Source organism: Pinus tabuliformis, chromosome 6 (genome assembly GCF_031772625.1).
Source record: "Pinus tabuliformis cultivar Carrire ecotype Pingquan chromosome 6, CPIR1, whole genome shotgun sequence".
In the NCBI taxonomy this organism is placed as follows: Eukaryota; Viridiplantae; Streptophyta; class Pinopsida; order Pinales; family Pinaceae; genus Pinus; species Pinus tabuliformis.
Window position 1 is genome coordinate 1684531911 of NC_142292.1, and position 16108 is coordinate 1684548018.

The following is a 16108-nucleotide window of genomic DNA, read 5'->3' on the forward strand; positions in this document are numbered from 1 at the left end:
AGGAATCAGAGCTGCATCATTTCATTAAAATCTCTGCCAAAACTGTACAATGAAAGCGCTAGGTTTGTCCTCCACACTGCTCCCAGAAATTCCAACCCTTTACAAATGCTTTACAATACAATAAATAAGCTCCACTATGAGAAAACAAATCGATCCAAATGGGGAGCTATTACAACCGAATTTATAAAATTAGAGAAAGATTCATCCATCCGTTCTAAAGACAGAACAACGTTAAATTTTTTTTTAGCTGAAAATATCTGATGGCCAATAAAAAGGTGTAGCGTGGATCCCATTAAATCGTGGCTAAAGATAAAAAAGGCAATTTGTTTCCTATCTTTCTGCATCTGCAGATATCTCTGTTTTATATTTAGTTTTTTTTTTTTATCTTTGACTTTCCACTTTACATTTACCTTTTGAATCTGGGTCGATCTTTCAATACTAACCTATTCTTATTCTTGCTCGTATCCCTTGACTCTATTTTCTTTGGCATTTCATCCCCTGAAATTTCAGGTGCACCGGTGACATCTGCTTGGGTTGCAGTCTTTTTGCTTCATGGGCTTCCAACAATTTGAATTCTCTTTCCATCATATGGATGCATTCCACTTCAGTCATCTTAGCAATTTGATGCTGATATTTGAAAGGTGGTTCAAGAAGCAAGTAATTTTTTTTGAACAAATACAACAAGAACACCTGGAACCTGCCAAAACTTTTAACGGAGACCACCATCCTGAGTTGCAAAGAAGAAGTTCTCTGGATTATCTGCACCAACCATAGCCTCAAGGCACTCTGCAATACTTTTAAGTGACTCAAGATTGCGCCTTGCTGTGGTGAATCTACGAATTGCCAACACGGTTCCAGAAAATGACTCTTCCAGCATTTTCAGCTCCTCAATGACACATCTTGTGACAAAAACCTTGACATGTCCACCCAAAAGGCCAAAGAGAGCCTCATTGACTATATCGAGACGAGATTCCAGCATATGGTGAATGAATGTGCCATTGCATAATGCTTTGTAGGGCTCCCTGAATGCAAAGCAGGCTTTTTAAAACCTCACAGTTCTCAGGTTTTGCTTCTGACTCTTTACCCTCATCTTTCATCAACGGCTACCATGCAAACTAGATTTCAAACTCATTATGATAAAGCTATATGTCCTCTTCAAAAAATCGAGACTGAATGGAAGAAAAAAAAATGCCTTCTCTGAAAAATCGCCCCTGAATCACGCCTATGTTTGCAAAAGGGATATACATGGGCACCTCGAGATTATAGTAACTTAGCAATCAGAATCAACCTTGTGCCATAAAATTACAGATCCGACATCACCATATTATGTGTAGCGTTTGAAAATGGCCAAGATAAATGCCTCTGCTCCAGACGATCATGATCAAACTGCCCAGCATCAGAAAACGTTCCAAAATTAGAGCCTTGAACGGAATATTCTAATTGCGACTACGAACCACAACATCATCTGAGTTTGGTTCATCGATATTGTAATTTGCACTCCATGGAGGAACGGTTGCACATTCTAACATCCATGATGGATCTTTTGATGGTGTAACTGGAGAGGATGAAACGCACGTAACCTGTGAAGTGCAACAATTGATTCCCTTATGGCAGATAAGGTTTCAAAATAGTGTGTACATGACACCAAGGCAACTGGAATGCGCAGCATTTTCCCCAGATTAATGGTGGATCCTTAAAATTCTAACACATCCTTATCAATACGAAGAAATTGATCAAATTTGGAAATTAGAAAGAAATGGAAAAAATTAGTGTTTTTGAGCCTGTGCGTCGCGCCCCAACCCAACGTGTCGCGCAAGCTGGATGCGCCGTGCCCCAGCCCAACGTGCCGCGCAAGATAGATGCACCGCGCCAGTGCAATTTTGCACTGTGCAAAAATGCTCCATGCACTACGCACTTTCAATGCATCACGGTCTATCCCAATGCGCCGCGTCACACACAAACATTCAGTCTTAGTTCAAAATTGCAGTTTAGCCCTCTCACCTGCTCAAGTCGATTTCAACTAATCTTCTTGGATGCAAATGGATGTAAAAATAATGGAATTGCCTTATAAAATTGAGAACTTGATTTTTTGCTTCATACAAACCCATTTATGTAATGTTTTGGTCTCGGCTCCTTTCACATTTTAAAATAAACTTTGTTTCTTCTGACTTTGAATGAGGACTTCTTGGTTGATTTTGCAGGGGTGACTGATGTTAGATTTTGGAAAAAGATCAGGAGAAGCTGCATGTGAACATCTTCAACTGAAAAATCTATGGCAATTATTTCAAAAGACGAAAAGACGACTTTCGACTTTTTCTTCAAAACAGGGTTTTGAAGAAAAGTCATAGTCTAGCAATATGACGTTGAGATTTTTGGAATAAACATTGATTTAAAACTTCCCTCTGACCTGCTGGCAAAAAAAACCCTAGGCCTAAAAGACCTAAAATTCTTAAATAACTTTTTGCTGACCAAGATATTAGAACAGGACTGCAAATGACTTAAAATTGATTTAATAAATTTCGATGAACAGACCTGAACCAACAGGTACGAATCATGAGGGGTAATGACTCACAAGAGCTTTCCATCAGATTATGGCATGCCCCTAGTGGAATGAAACTGAGTGAAATGAGCGAGACACATAAAAATGAAATGAAAAAAGAGTTTTTGATCTCTGACGGAGGACTGACAAGATCGACTCTAACATTGGCTCCAATGGGGATGGTATCTCCCTGGAGGTGCCAAGAACAACAGATCTTTGGGAGAGCAGACAGTGCCTTCGTCCATTGGGCTATGGAGTCCATTATTTTGACAAACCAACATGACTCAATTTATTGACTGGAACTTTGACTCAAACTAACTCGCTGCAAACTGAAATGACTGAAAAAATTTGACTCTAAAAGACTAACTCAAAATACTGAGACCTGAACTTAAAACTTAAAGCTTGGTGGTAGTACATGGCCACCTATGTTTCTTACAAGACAATATACGATCAAACTATATAAAAATGTCGATGTAACCAATCAAGCAGATGCCTTCTTGACTGATTCTCCTGACCAGATCTTCTGGTCAACAGTAGATACTTGTAACTGGGCATCCAAAAACATAATCGACCATGATCTTCTTCATCACTGAATACTGCAATCATCACCTTCACTGCTGGCTGTAACAGATTTTCCAGAGGATCTTGAAAAACATGAAGATTTACCTCCTGCTGAACGAGCAAGGTGTCTTTCTCCTTTGATTCTGATCTTCCTTCATAATGTACTTCAGTAAAAGCATGTTCGTGGTCCTCAAAAAATTTTGAACAAGTAGATGAGCAGATTTCGTCTTTAAACAGCATTTCAAAACATGAAACATAGGGAGAAGAATCTGAAATGGAATCCTGAATGGTCTGATCTTCGGTAGTCTGACTATATTGTGGATCATCTTCATATGATATGACAGCGAGATTGTCTTTACATTCATCAATCATAAGAAAAGAAACTTCGAATGATTCTTGAAACCCAACACTAACATCTCTATCATCTACCAATGATTTATCCAAAGAAACTTTTTCACTTTCTTGAACAAAAATGTCACCTTGTTTTTCATAGAGGGAATGAACTACCTCCTCATGAAGATCTAGTTCCAAGGGGATGAGAGAATTTAGGTCTGCAACCATGTTTTCTTCATTTGGGGCAGCCTCAACGATGCAGCTTTCTTTCATGGGACTTAGTACAAGGTTTTCTTGGTCATCACAATCTGAATCTAGATCTGAAATGGCTGACTTAATGTTATCACATTCTGAAACTTGACTTCCCTGCATGTTGTCTTCTTCTATGGACAGATCTGAAATGACATTTTCTCTTTCATAACTTTCAGCTATATGGACATCTTCAACCTGCTGATCTATAAAGTTGCTTACAGGACTTTCATCCTTTTCAGAAAAGGAAGAAGTTCCACCATCACCTTCTTGACCATGTGCACACTGCAGATCTGCTTTAGCTTGGGCTGTAACATCACCGTTCAAGAGTTGATCTATCTAATATTCAGACAAAGGAGATAATACTTTTTTTTTTCTTTTGCTCAAACAATGATTGTCTTCATTGATTTCAAGTGAAGGAGTATACAGATTTTCCTCATACTGCTAATCCATTTCATGTAATTCATGTTGACTGTCAAGATGCAAAATTCCTTCATCTTCCATCGTACTAAGATCTTAATCCTACTGCAAATTTTCCTAATCATCTTGATGCTGCTGAAATGGATTTTCATACAGGGCTTCCAAGATCTCATCATCCATGAAATTATCATCTTCATAATATTTCTCAAGGTTTTCAATAAAAGTAGAAGCATGTTTGCAACAGTCATGAACTAGATTTAATGATTGATAAGAGTCTTTATACTTCTCAAAGAACATGGCATGAAAATCCTTTAAACATTAAATACAAGCAGGCGGCAAACTTTCATACCAAGATTGGGCTTCACCTTCCAGAGTGACCAGGAATATCTTCATCAAGCAATCTTCAGGAAAATCAACCTTCAACTTGCAAATATGCATGTGAAATCTAACCAGATGTAAAGAAACGTGCTTCCTACCATCATCTTTAAACGTAGGCAAATTCTTTTACCAATCTACCTTAGGAATTTATTTGGAAAGCCTAAAATGTGATCTCGGCTCACAGGACCGTATCTTCTTGCAACCTGTTCCATCTTGAAATCTTAAAACGATTGATATTCCTGCAGTGGAGTCACCATGAAGCATTGATTGCTAGATTCTTCAGTGAATGGAGTCGTCAGGTGAATGATTTCAACCTTCTTATGTCTGATCGTTGTCCACCATCGATCAGAACAATTAGCTCTGAACTTGATACATGTAGATCGTTGTCCATCAACAATTAGCTCTGAACTTGATACATTTACTGGGCAAATAAACAAGTTAGATGTCACGATTACAAGCTAGACCGGAGATTGACTGAAGCAGCGTTTATCTACTTCTGCTAATGCAAAGCAAAAGCGTTTTGAAGGCTACCTGGCATAACTTCAGGCTTCGTCTGTAGCTTAGAAAACCAATGACATCAACAAGCAAACCATGTTTTCCCCAGCTGAGTCGCCACTATGTTAGAGCCGAGATTTGCCTTAGGATGAAAAGGCAAGCTTCTAGGTTCAACATCAAACCACGCTCAGCCTCGTAGCTAGCCCTACGAGGATAGGAGAGGGCTCTCTCCGGGTCAACTCAGTAAAAATACTCAATAGGGTCTGAGATGACTTAAAATGAGAACTCATTTTAGGCTAGTAAATAGATATGAAAGAGAGGTAATTGATTGAATGACTAAATTTTCTAGGCTATATGTCACCAAAGGACAACAATAGCTAAGAAATTAACTCAAAAATACAGATTTTTTCGTGAGGCAAGACAGGCATGAGGTTTCACAATCAAACTGAAATGATATGGAGTGCACAGACTGTTGAGAAGCTGAAAAGGGCATATATAATGAATCCTTTTTAGATAGAAGAAGACACACAGAGGATGAATGTTTTTCCCAGGCAGAGCAATAAACTGAATTCTACCTTTATTAATTAAAAACATTCAACTGGAAATGATTATAATTGAACTAAAAACATAACAATTTACTCATGAAACAGTAAGAAGAACATATGCTAAACTCACACCACATGGATCTCAGGAATCAGAGCTGCATCATTTCATTAAAATCTCTACCAAAACTGTACAATGAAAGCGCTAGGTTTGTCCTCCACACTGCTCCTAGAAATTCCAACCCTTTACAAATTCTTTACAATACAATAAATAAGCTCCACTATGAGAAAACAAATCGATCCAAATGGGGAGCTGTTACAACTGAAATTATAAAAATAGAGAAAGATTCATCCATCCATTCTAAAGATAGAACAGCGTTACATTTTTTAGCTGAAAATATATGATGGCCAATAAAAAGGTGTAGTGTGGATCCCATTAAATCGTGGCTAAAGACAAAAAAGGCAATCTGTTTCCTATCTTTCTGCATCCGCAGATATCTCCGTTTTATATTTAGTTTTTTTATATATATTTGACTTTCCACTTTACATTTACCTTTTGAATCTGGGTCAATCTTTCACTGCTAACTTATTCTTATTCTTGCTCCTATCCCTTGACTCTATTTTCTTTGGCATTTCATCCCCTGAAATTTCAGGTGCACCGGTGACATCTACTTGGGTTGTAATCTTTTTGCTTCACAGGCTTCCAACAATTTGAATTCTCTTTCCATCATATGGATGCATTCCACTTCAGTCATCTTTGCAATTTGATGCTGATATTCGAAAGGTGGTTCAAGAAGGAAGTAATTGTTTTTTGAACAAATACAACAGGAACACCTGGAACCTGCCAGAACTTTTAGCGGAGACCACCATCGTGAGTTGCAACGAAGAAGTGCTATGGATTATCTGCACCAGCCATAGCCTCAATGCACTTTGTAGCACTTTTAAGCGACTCATGATTGCGCCTTGCTGTCGTGAATCTACGAATTTCCAACATGGTTCCAAAAAATGACTCTCCCAGCATTTTCAGCTCCTCAATGGCACATCTTGTGACAAAAACCTTGACATGTCCACCCAAAAGGCCAGAGAGAGCCTCATTGACTGTACCGAGATGAGATTCTAGCATATGGTGAATGAATGTGCCATCACATAATGCTTTGTAGGGCTCCCTGAATGCAAAGCAAGCTTTGTAAAACCTCACAGTTCTCCAGTTTTTCTTTTGCTTCTTTACCATGATCTTTCATCAACAGCTGCCATGCGAACTAGCTTTCAAACTCGTTATGATAAAGCTATATGTCATCTTCAAAAAATAGAGACTGAATGGAAGCAAAAAATAAAATTAAAAAAATAATGCCTTCTCTGAAAAATCGCCCCTGAATCACGCCTATGTTTGCAAAAGGGATATACATGGGCGCCTCGAGATTATAGTGACTTAGCAATCAGAATCAACCTTGTGCCATAAAAGTACAGATCCAACTTCACCATATTATGTGTAGCATTTGAATATGGCTAAGATAAATGCCTCTGCTCCAGACCATCATGATCAAACTGCCCAGCATCAGAAAACGTTCCAAAATCAGAGCCTTGAATGGAAGATTCTAATTGCGATTACGAACCACAACATCATCTGAGTTTGGTTCATCGATATTGTAATTTGCACTCCATGGAGGAATGGTTGCACATTCTAACATCCATGATGGATCTTTTGATGGTGTAACCAGAGAGGATGAAACACACGTAACCTGTGAAGTGCAGCAATTGATTCCCTTACTGCGGATAAGGTTTCAAAATAGTGTGCACAGGACGTCAAGGCAACTGGAATGTGCAGCATTTTCCCCAGATAGACGATGGATCCTTAAAATTCTGACACATCCTTATCAATATGAAGAAATTGATCAAATTTGGAAATTAGAAAGAAATGGAAAAAATTAGTGTTTTCGAGCCTGTGCACCGTGCTCCAGCCCAACGCGTCACGTAAGCTGGATGCGCTATGTTAGTGCAATTTTTCACTGTGCAAAAACGCTCTACATGCCGCGCACTTTCAGTGCGCCGCGATATATCCCAATGCACCGTGCCACACACAAACATTCAGTCTTAGTTCCAAAATTTAGTTTAGCCCTCTCACCTGTTCAAGTCGATTTCAACTAATCTTCTTGGATGCAAATGGATGTAAAAATAATGGAATTGCCTTACAAACCCATTTATGTAATGTTTTGGTCTCGGCTCCTTTCACATTTTAAAATAAACTTTGTTTCTTCTGAATTTGAATGAGGACTTCTTGGTTGATTTTGCAGGGGTGACTGATGTTGGATTTCGGCAAAAGATCAGGAGAAGCTGCATGTGAACATCTTCAACTGAAAAATCTATGGCAATTATTTCAAAAGACGAAAAAACGACTTTTTCTTCAAAACAGGGTTCTGAAGAAAAGTCATAGTCTAGCAATATGACGTTGATATTTCTGGAATAAACACTGATTTAAAACTTCCCTCTGACCTGCTGGGAAAAAAAAACCCTAGGCCTAAAAGACCTAAAAATCTTAAATAACTTTTTGCTGACCAAGATATTAGAACAAGACTACAAATGACTTAAAATTGATTTAATAAATTTCAATGAACAGACCTGAACCAACAGGTACGAATCATGAGGGGTAATGACTCACAAGACCTTTCCGTCAGATTATGGCATGCCCCTAGTGGAATGCAACTGAGTGAAATGAATGAGACACATAAAAATGAAATGCAAAAAGATTTTTTGATCTCTAACGGAGGACTAACAAGACCGACTCTTACACAACACACTCAAGGCACAATCAGCATGTTGGAAAGATTTTAAAGTTGATATTGTGAGGCCTGAAATCATCAAACAACAATTATTATTTACCTTTTTGGGATTAGATATCATTGTCATATCTTATGCTTGAAGTGAATGAATGAAAGCCATGATTGAATAAAAAACTGGAAACAAAGGCAATGTTGTGAAGCAAAACTCAAACTGCGCAACAAACATAGTATTATATTAGTCTCCAAAAGTGCCATACAATTTAGTACACGTATCGAGCTGAAATTTATATAAGATCCATGAAATAAAAAAACCTAAAATAACAACAATACAATGCATGAAAGGAGTTTCTATGTAACAAGTATAAATCCTTGCCTCTTCTTAAGTCACACTTACTACATTTATGCCCCAAGGTCACATTTTCTAGAGCCAAAGCATGCACCCATCATAGGGCCCAAACCACTTAGAAAACCAAAATTAATACAATCAAGCAGCCAAAAAATGTATTGGATTTTGGATATGCAGAGACAAACTAAAATCTATTGAAACACAACAAATGCATCCCAACATATATCATATTCTTGCTAAACAATCATGTGCAGACACTTTCCACTCATAATGATTCAAAATCATGCCAGCAAACAAGACAAACTCCAAGCATATCACACCAAGAATAAACCTCCTTGGAGTTACCAAAGCTTGTCCAACACTATGGTTTTGTTTTCAAGTCCACGTTATAAGATACAGCCAAAGTAATAAAACATACATGAAAATACATCGAAAGTTGAAGCAAAACAGTCAATTTAAAAACTCTAGCATACAGCACAAAAACTCTATTATAAAAGAAAAAGAAGAGATGGCAATCAACATTGGCTCAAATAGAATCCACAGTCATATGAGCTCCAGCTCGCAACAAAGAACAAAAATAGATATCAAAAACATCCTAATCTCATTATGAATGCATAAGTAAGAACAATATTGACATGAAAATAACAAAGCCACAAGATAAAATCACAGCCTAACACTAAATATGGACTATGAATTCATTCATAGTTTTCTCCACTTCTTGCAAACACCCTTTTACCTAACCACTCTCATACTTGAGTGCTTATTTTTACATAGCTTGAGATAACATTACCCTGTATAACAAAAGAATCATGAAAAAGATTACTGTAAAAAAATTGAACATTTTGAGAATATAAGAAAAGTTGACTGTCAACTTTACTTTATATCTCTTAGATACAAAAAAATCTACAATCTACATAAAAAAAGAAAATTATGTATCTATAAAATTTAACATCTATATACAAAACAACAATCATATAATACATGAGATTTTCTGAGTGAATCTGAAATAATATATATTATGATATCTATAGAGTATATATTATTATGAAAGTTCATGTCCACAAACAAACATAAATTTATCAAGAGAATCCCACCAACGATAAAAAGCCATAGATTTTACAAATGAATCCAAATCCAACATATACACATTATAAAATCCCCCAAACAAAAAATATCATGTCATAATTTATCTAATGAATCCAACAATGCTATATCATGAATTTACTAAACGAATCCAGCATATACAGACGTGGCTTAAAGAATCAAACTTCTTAAAAGAGAAATCATGAGCCAACTTTTAGTAATAATAGATAAAAACTCTGAAATATAACTGGGCCTTGACCATATACTGTCTCCACAAATAGAAGATTTTATCTTGGCCCCTACATCCCAAACAGTGAAGCTCATATTCTTAAATATTACAATCTCTATATAGAATACTATAGTGGACATTGTTCTCACGAACTCCCCTAATTTGAATTTTCAGAGAATTGTTGTATTTCCTGTTTACAATTCCCAGTATTACAAAGCCATTCAACACCATAATTATATAACATATAATACAGAGTGTCCAAGCATGATTGAATTTCCCATATAATTTTGACAAGCAGTTACATCTTCTCAATATTTCAATATGATCAACAAAAGCAAGGACATAATGTAGGAGTTGTATACAAAGTTTATGCATTCAATGCCAAAACCTTTGATGAGAATAAAGCAGACCATGTGTTATCTCAAAATCAGGCCCTGGAAGGCTGCTGACCAGGAAGACTTCAAGTAACTATTTCAGACCTACTTTAGGTTGAGGCTTAGCCTCCTCAACCTGAGAGGGCTCTCTCTAAATGGGTTAATGATTTTTACTTAAGATAAGATGGCTAACTCTTTGTGATATATCTGCGATAAATATGGATGCTGGAAAAAACATTAAACAAGTTTCCATTGGGCCTATGGAGTCAACAACACCTCAGTAAACAATGATACTGCCTTTACATAGAAGTCAGGGCATTTAGCATTTGAGTATTCAGAACATAACACATATGGAACCACAGCTCATAAATGCATACAGGAAATCAGAGCACAATCAGTGAATTCTGAGTGATTATACATCTATGCAACTGTAAAAGACATTAAGGAAAGGATAAAATCACACATTCTGAACATAGAAATCCTTCATGAATCCTGAGAAGTAAAGCAGCCAAATTATATTACTGAAACTTTGTCTTTACATAAGCCAAAACAATGCTCTGTTATAAAATTTCCCAACACTTTGTACATCAGATGTTCTGCTATATATAGAGCTCTTTACATGCTTGGATTCCTTCCTCCATCATGAGGGGAATTCGAATTTTCCATCCTTGACACCTATTCTAACCATAAAACCAAACTTTAAATGCATTTGACAACTAACTAGTAGTCCTAGAGACCTAATACAACTAGGAGTGTAACTCCTTATTATGACAAAAACAACCTTATCTAAACATTTAAAGCATTCTTTGACACCTAACACTCCATGAAGTCGAATCTGATGGTGCTCATATCCTTCCATCTGGCCCTTGATGACTCATCTTTTTGCTGTTCCTAGAAACTAGGAGGTTGTCCCTTGCTCTGTTCTGGCTGAAAAATAGGTCTTGGGACAGAGCTCATAACTTCTCGTACAAAATGTATTTGGAAAAACTGAAGGAGGTTTTTGTGAACCAATCCATGCTGAACAAAAATTCCCTTTGGTTTTTTGAAACACTACTCCAGCTGCTCAGAGTGTGTCTTTTAAAAACAGCTGTAAAACAGGAATTGAAAAACTGCACCTACAGCAGTTTCGCAGCGCAAATTTAGTCACCCATTTCTCCCAGCTCATAATCAATTTGAAGAAAATGAAAGAGTTTTTTCTATTTCAGTATGTTAGGAATACAAACCTCTTTCAATTTCCAAAAATATGCTTTCCGTTGCTCTATAGACCTCCTGGAAGTTAACTACCTAAAACAGTTTTTCTCCTGAAAAAGGCTGCTTCAGTGATTTCGTAACATAAAACTTTGGAGTTCATAAATGTCTTTCCTTTCCTTGTTTTGCCTTTGCTAGACACTCATATTTCGTGAATTCTCCCTTTCAGACCCTCCTATTCAAAGAATATTTCCCTTTGTCTCAAAAAAAAATGGTCCATCAAGTCATAATATGCAGCTACAGCAGTTTCGTAGCGCGCTACGAAACTGCTGTGTGAGTAAAAAAAAACACAGTTTTTTCAAAAAAATATTCTTCTTGTGATTTCTTCACAGCTTCATCTTATGCCAATATGCCACATATCTTTGACATAATTCATCCATAACAGCTTCGAAAAGGTAATGTTCTAACCAAAATTGTGTTAAGGCTCCAATCACTTACAGCCCGGTTCTTTTATGCTGAGATTGTCCTCCTAGTTTGCTCCAATGAATTTGCAGGTCCTCAATCTGTCTCTTTTACCTCTGGCTCTGCCTCTTGTAATCTTCTTAAATGCCTAGTCACAGGCCTTCTTGGCTTTGAAAACAAACTTTGAGAATTGGTCATTAAATTGAAGCTTTTTGGAAGATTTAACTCCTTTGGTTTTGTTCTTGTTGGCTTCAAGTAGCTCTGCTTGGACCAGAGGAGTCTCTTCTATGTAGATGGTGTGGAGGAGATCATTCAAACTTCCCTTTGAAGCTAGGCTTTCATCAACAATCATTTTCTTCCCCTTTTCTTTGGCTAATTGACTTCTAGTTACTCTTCTTTTGACTGTTTTATCAATAGACTGCTCTTGTACCACTTCCTTGATCTGAACCTTCTTCTTCTGTGACTGTTTGAATGCTTCTTCAACCTCTCTATTCCTCGTGAGAACATCTAAGCCTTCAGGGTCAGGTCTAAGACATTGGCCTGATCTGTGATTTTTCCTTTCTTCAGACATGTCTATGAAAACCCTGCAGGGAAACTTGAAGATAAACCTGCACTGTATTGGTTTGAACACTGCCTTACTTGAATTTGAAACTGAGAGCTGCCTCGCTTGATCTTCAAAGAATTCAAATTGAACATCTGTCAATATGCTCCTCATGCATGAACCCAAACCTAAATCATAACTATGAATACTTGGCTCTTTTTGAAACTTGCAACCTAAGCATACCAAGATTCCTAACGACTCTAATAATGAGAATGAATGGCTGCATGTGATAGGCATGGTTCAAGGACTGACACATGGTGATGAAAAATTAACGAATTCTGATGGAAAAGACAGTTAGACCAAATCTGGAACAAATCCCTGATTTCGTAGCGCACACAGTGTATTTTTGTGAGTTTGCTCTACGAAAACTCCTAGTTGATTTCGTAGTGCATGTAATTTTTGAAACAGCCTTAACACATGACACTTTGAATAAATGTGGGACCAATGGTGGGTAAAACAAGACCATATTTAACAAAGGGAACAAGACTCTATCTTATGTTTTAGACTCCTTAAATAAAACAATAGAAATGACTTGACCAAGACTGACTTACAACTTTGAAACCATACCAGTTGTCCAAATTGTTTTTGAAATTTTTTCAGTGATAACACCATGCAAGAATAAAAAAATTCAAATGAATTCCACAAACAAACAACTATTAGGCATTGAAACAACTACCGATTGTCGATGGCATTATGTAAGCTTGTGTCATAGCGTTCTTGAGCTTATTCTTCATCATCATAGTATTCATCATCCTCTACACTAATGTCCTGATATTTCATGTATTCAGACACCAAATCATTCATGTTGCTCTCAGCTTTAGTGAATTCCATCTCATCCATGCCTTCACCAGTGTACCAATGTAAGAATGCCTCCTCCCTCCTAAATATGGTAGTGAATTGCTCGCTCACTCTCCTGAACATCTCGTGAAGTGATGTTGAGTTCCCAATGACCGTGGATGACATGGACAGACCTTTTGGTGGGATATCACATGCACTGGATTTCACATTGTCGGGGATCCACTCCACAAAGTAGAAGGAATTATTTTTCTGAATATTCATCATCTGTTCATCCACCTCTTTGGTGCTCATCTTGCCTCTGAACATCACAGATGCAGTAAGGTACTTGTTATGACGTGGATCTACAACATACATCATGTTCTTGAAATCACACATATGTTGTCTCAGTTCCTGAATAGTGAGGGCTCTTTTATACTCATCCTTCCAACCAAGAAACCTTACTTGCATTGTAAGATCCAGACTTTGAATAAAGAGGCTCGGGAAAGCATAGATTCATTGATTAAGTCTACATAATTGAAAGAGGGCAGAGGAAAATAATTGTGCTCGGCAGAATAAAATTAAGTTTTAAAGTTGAAACAATCATTCAAAATTCATGCGGCCTCCACCCACAGAGAGGAAATTGGGCAAAAGCTAGGCCCGACATTATAAGTTGAAAAAAAAGGTAAAAAGAGGAAAAGAAAAAACGCTCCTCCTACTATACATTTCTTTTTCTTTTATGTGGCAACTATACAACTCCTTTGATAGTGAGAAATTATTATAGATAGCATTCAGGTGGATTGACAATATGGTAGGAAGGGTAGGTTTCGCACTCTCTCCACCAAATTTCAAATCCCCAATGAGACTTTGGCCCATTGTGATAAAGCTAGAAGGGTAGATGCCCCTCAAATAGAGGTGCACTCCACTGTGCCTTGAGACACCTCAACCCTTGCTAAGTCACAGGTTATTGGCATACATGGCTTTTGGGTTGTTGAATATACTCTTAGGTTATAGTGCATCCAGTTGGTTTAATATCAAGCCTAGCCTAGGTCATTATAATGAGTTACTAATTCCCATGGTTCAAAAAAATGAATTAATATATGCAAATTATATATAACAATAAAAAGGAAATGAGAAGGAGAATCCCCATATAGTACTCCCATCCAAATGATAAACACCCCATTATAAAGCCTTCACAACATATTCTTTGCAAGAGATTCCTACAACTATCCAACAACATTAAATGCATGAAAAAATTAAGCCTCTCATATGATAGAATGATACCTCCAATCTTATGTTGAGATTGAAAAATTCAAATAAAATGTAGCCCAAGGGGAGACCTCCTTCATCCACAAATTCTCCACCTTTATAATGGTGAGGGAGATCACCTTATAAAGTGAATATCTTCTCTTATACAACAAAATGTTATATTTTAACTAACTCCATGACAAGTCAAAAAAATATTATAGTGATGGAGTAATTAGATCCCTCCTAAATTTGTGGTGGACCACATTACAACATGTGGAAACTAGCCCTTCCTCACAATTAGCTCCCATCCAAAAATAGTAGTAATATGCCCCAAATAATGCTCTTTAAGGGGATGCACCACCACATATAGGCATCAAACCAAGTCAAATACATGTTTCCACATTGAATGCACCCTCTAAAGCTATGCATGCATCCAACCACTATGCATCTCTGAATTCCAAGGTAATCAACACCATAGATTTTTTTTATCACGAAAGTTGATAAACTTATGATGCAGGAGCATCCAACACCCCTAGACAAAGGGAGGAATCCAAAGCAAGAAAACGTGGACCAGGGGAGAAAAACAGAGAAAAATATGTTTTGAAGCAAATAAAACAGATTTAAAGGATGAATTGGATAAGTCTCTCAAAGACTTGCTACTATTGTTATCTGCCATGTGTTGTATGCATGCATGTAATGAGAGCTTTAAGGGCTTTTTTTTAGAGGGTTGATCGGATCCTTCATCATGATCAGATCCAACACTTCTATTATATATATGTGATGAACCTGTATGTTCAAGGGGGACAGAGAGCATAGAATAGGAAACTGTGTAAGCTAAGAGTGTTTACAATGCAGCTAGAGGAGAACCCATTCTAAGGCTTTGATGCCTTAGTTTTGTAATATTATGCTTATAATAAATAGATGTGTTATGTGAATTATGCACGTCTGTATAGTTACCTTTGTTCGTGTTGTGATGCGTGTTATGTGTCGAATGATTTAAAGCTATTTGACTGCAAGTTGATCAACCATCAACCACTATAGGGTCAATGGCAATCCAGAAATATCAATGGATTTTATGCATGCTTGACAGATCTGGTAGAAACCTACGTTTAACACAAAAACCCTTCAAATGACGGAAGACTAGTTAAAAGAGGAAGCGACAAGAATACTCAGGAACCATTGACTCTCTTAAGATCAATATTCCTGATCCATATCGCATCTATAAAACCCATTATAACTATATCGGAAGGCCTTTGTAATAGAGCGATGGTGAAAAGTGAATTAAATCACAATCGTTAGATCTGGAGTCCATATAAATGGCTTAGATTTGATCGGAGGTCGCATATCAGAAGAGTAGAGGGATCAGAACAATGTATACGCCGACGGCTGATGGTGATATCGCTGATGAGGCATATCGGCTTTCAAAGTTGGTAGTAGTCGGCGATCGGGACGTCGGAAGGATGTCAGCATCGGAGTATTGTCGTAGAGAGATAACCATGTGGACTTGCC

At 37.2% G+C, this 16108-nt stretch overlaps 3 pseudogenes; all 3 read right to left on the minus strand.

Annotated features, from left to right (window-relative positions):
• Positions 1-406: 406 nt before the first annotated feature.
• On the minus strand, positions 407-1090 carry LOC149265436 (uncharacterized; annotated as a pseudogene).
• A 4976-nt stretch (positions 1091-6066) lies between these two features.
• On the minus strand, positions 6067-6748 carry LOC149265437 (uncharacterized; annotated as a pseudogene).
• Positions 6749-13300: 6552 nt separating this feature from the next.
• LOC149265438 (tubulin beta-1 chain pseudogene) lies at positions 13301-13822 on the minus strand (annotated as a pseudogene).
• Positions 13823-16108: the final 2286 nt, after the last annotated feature.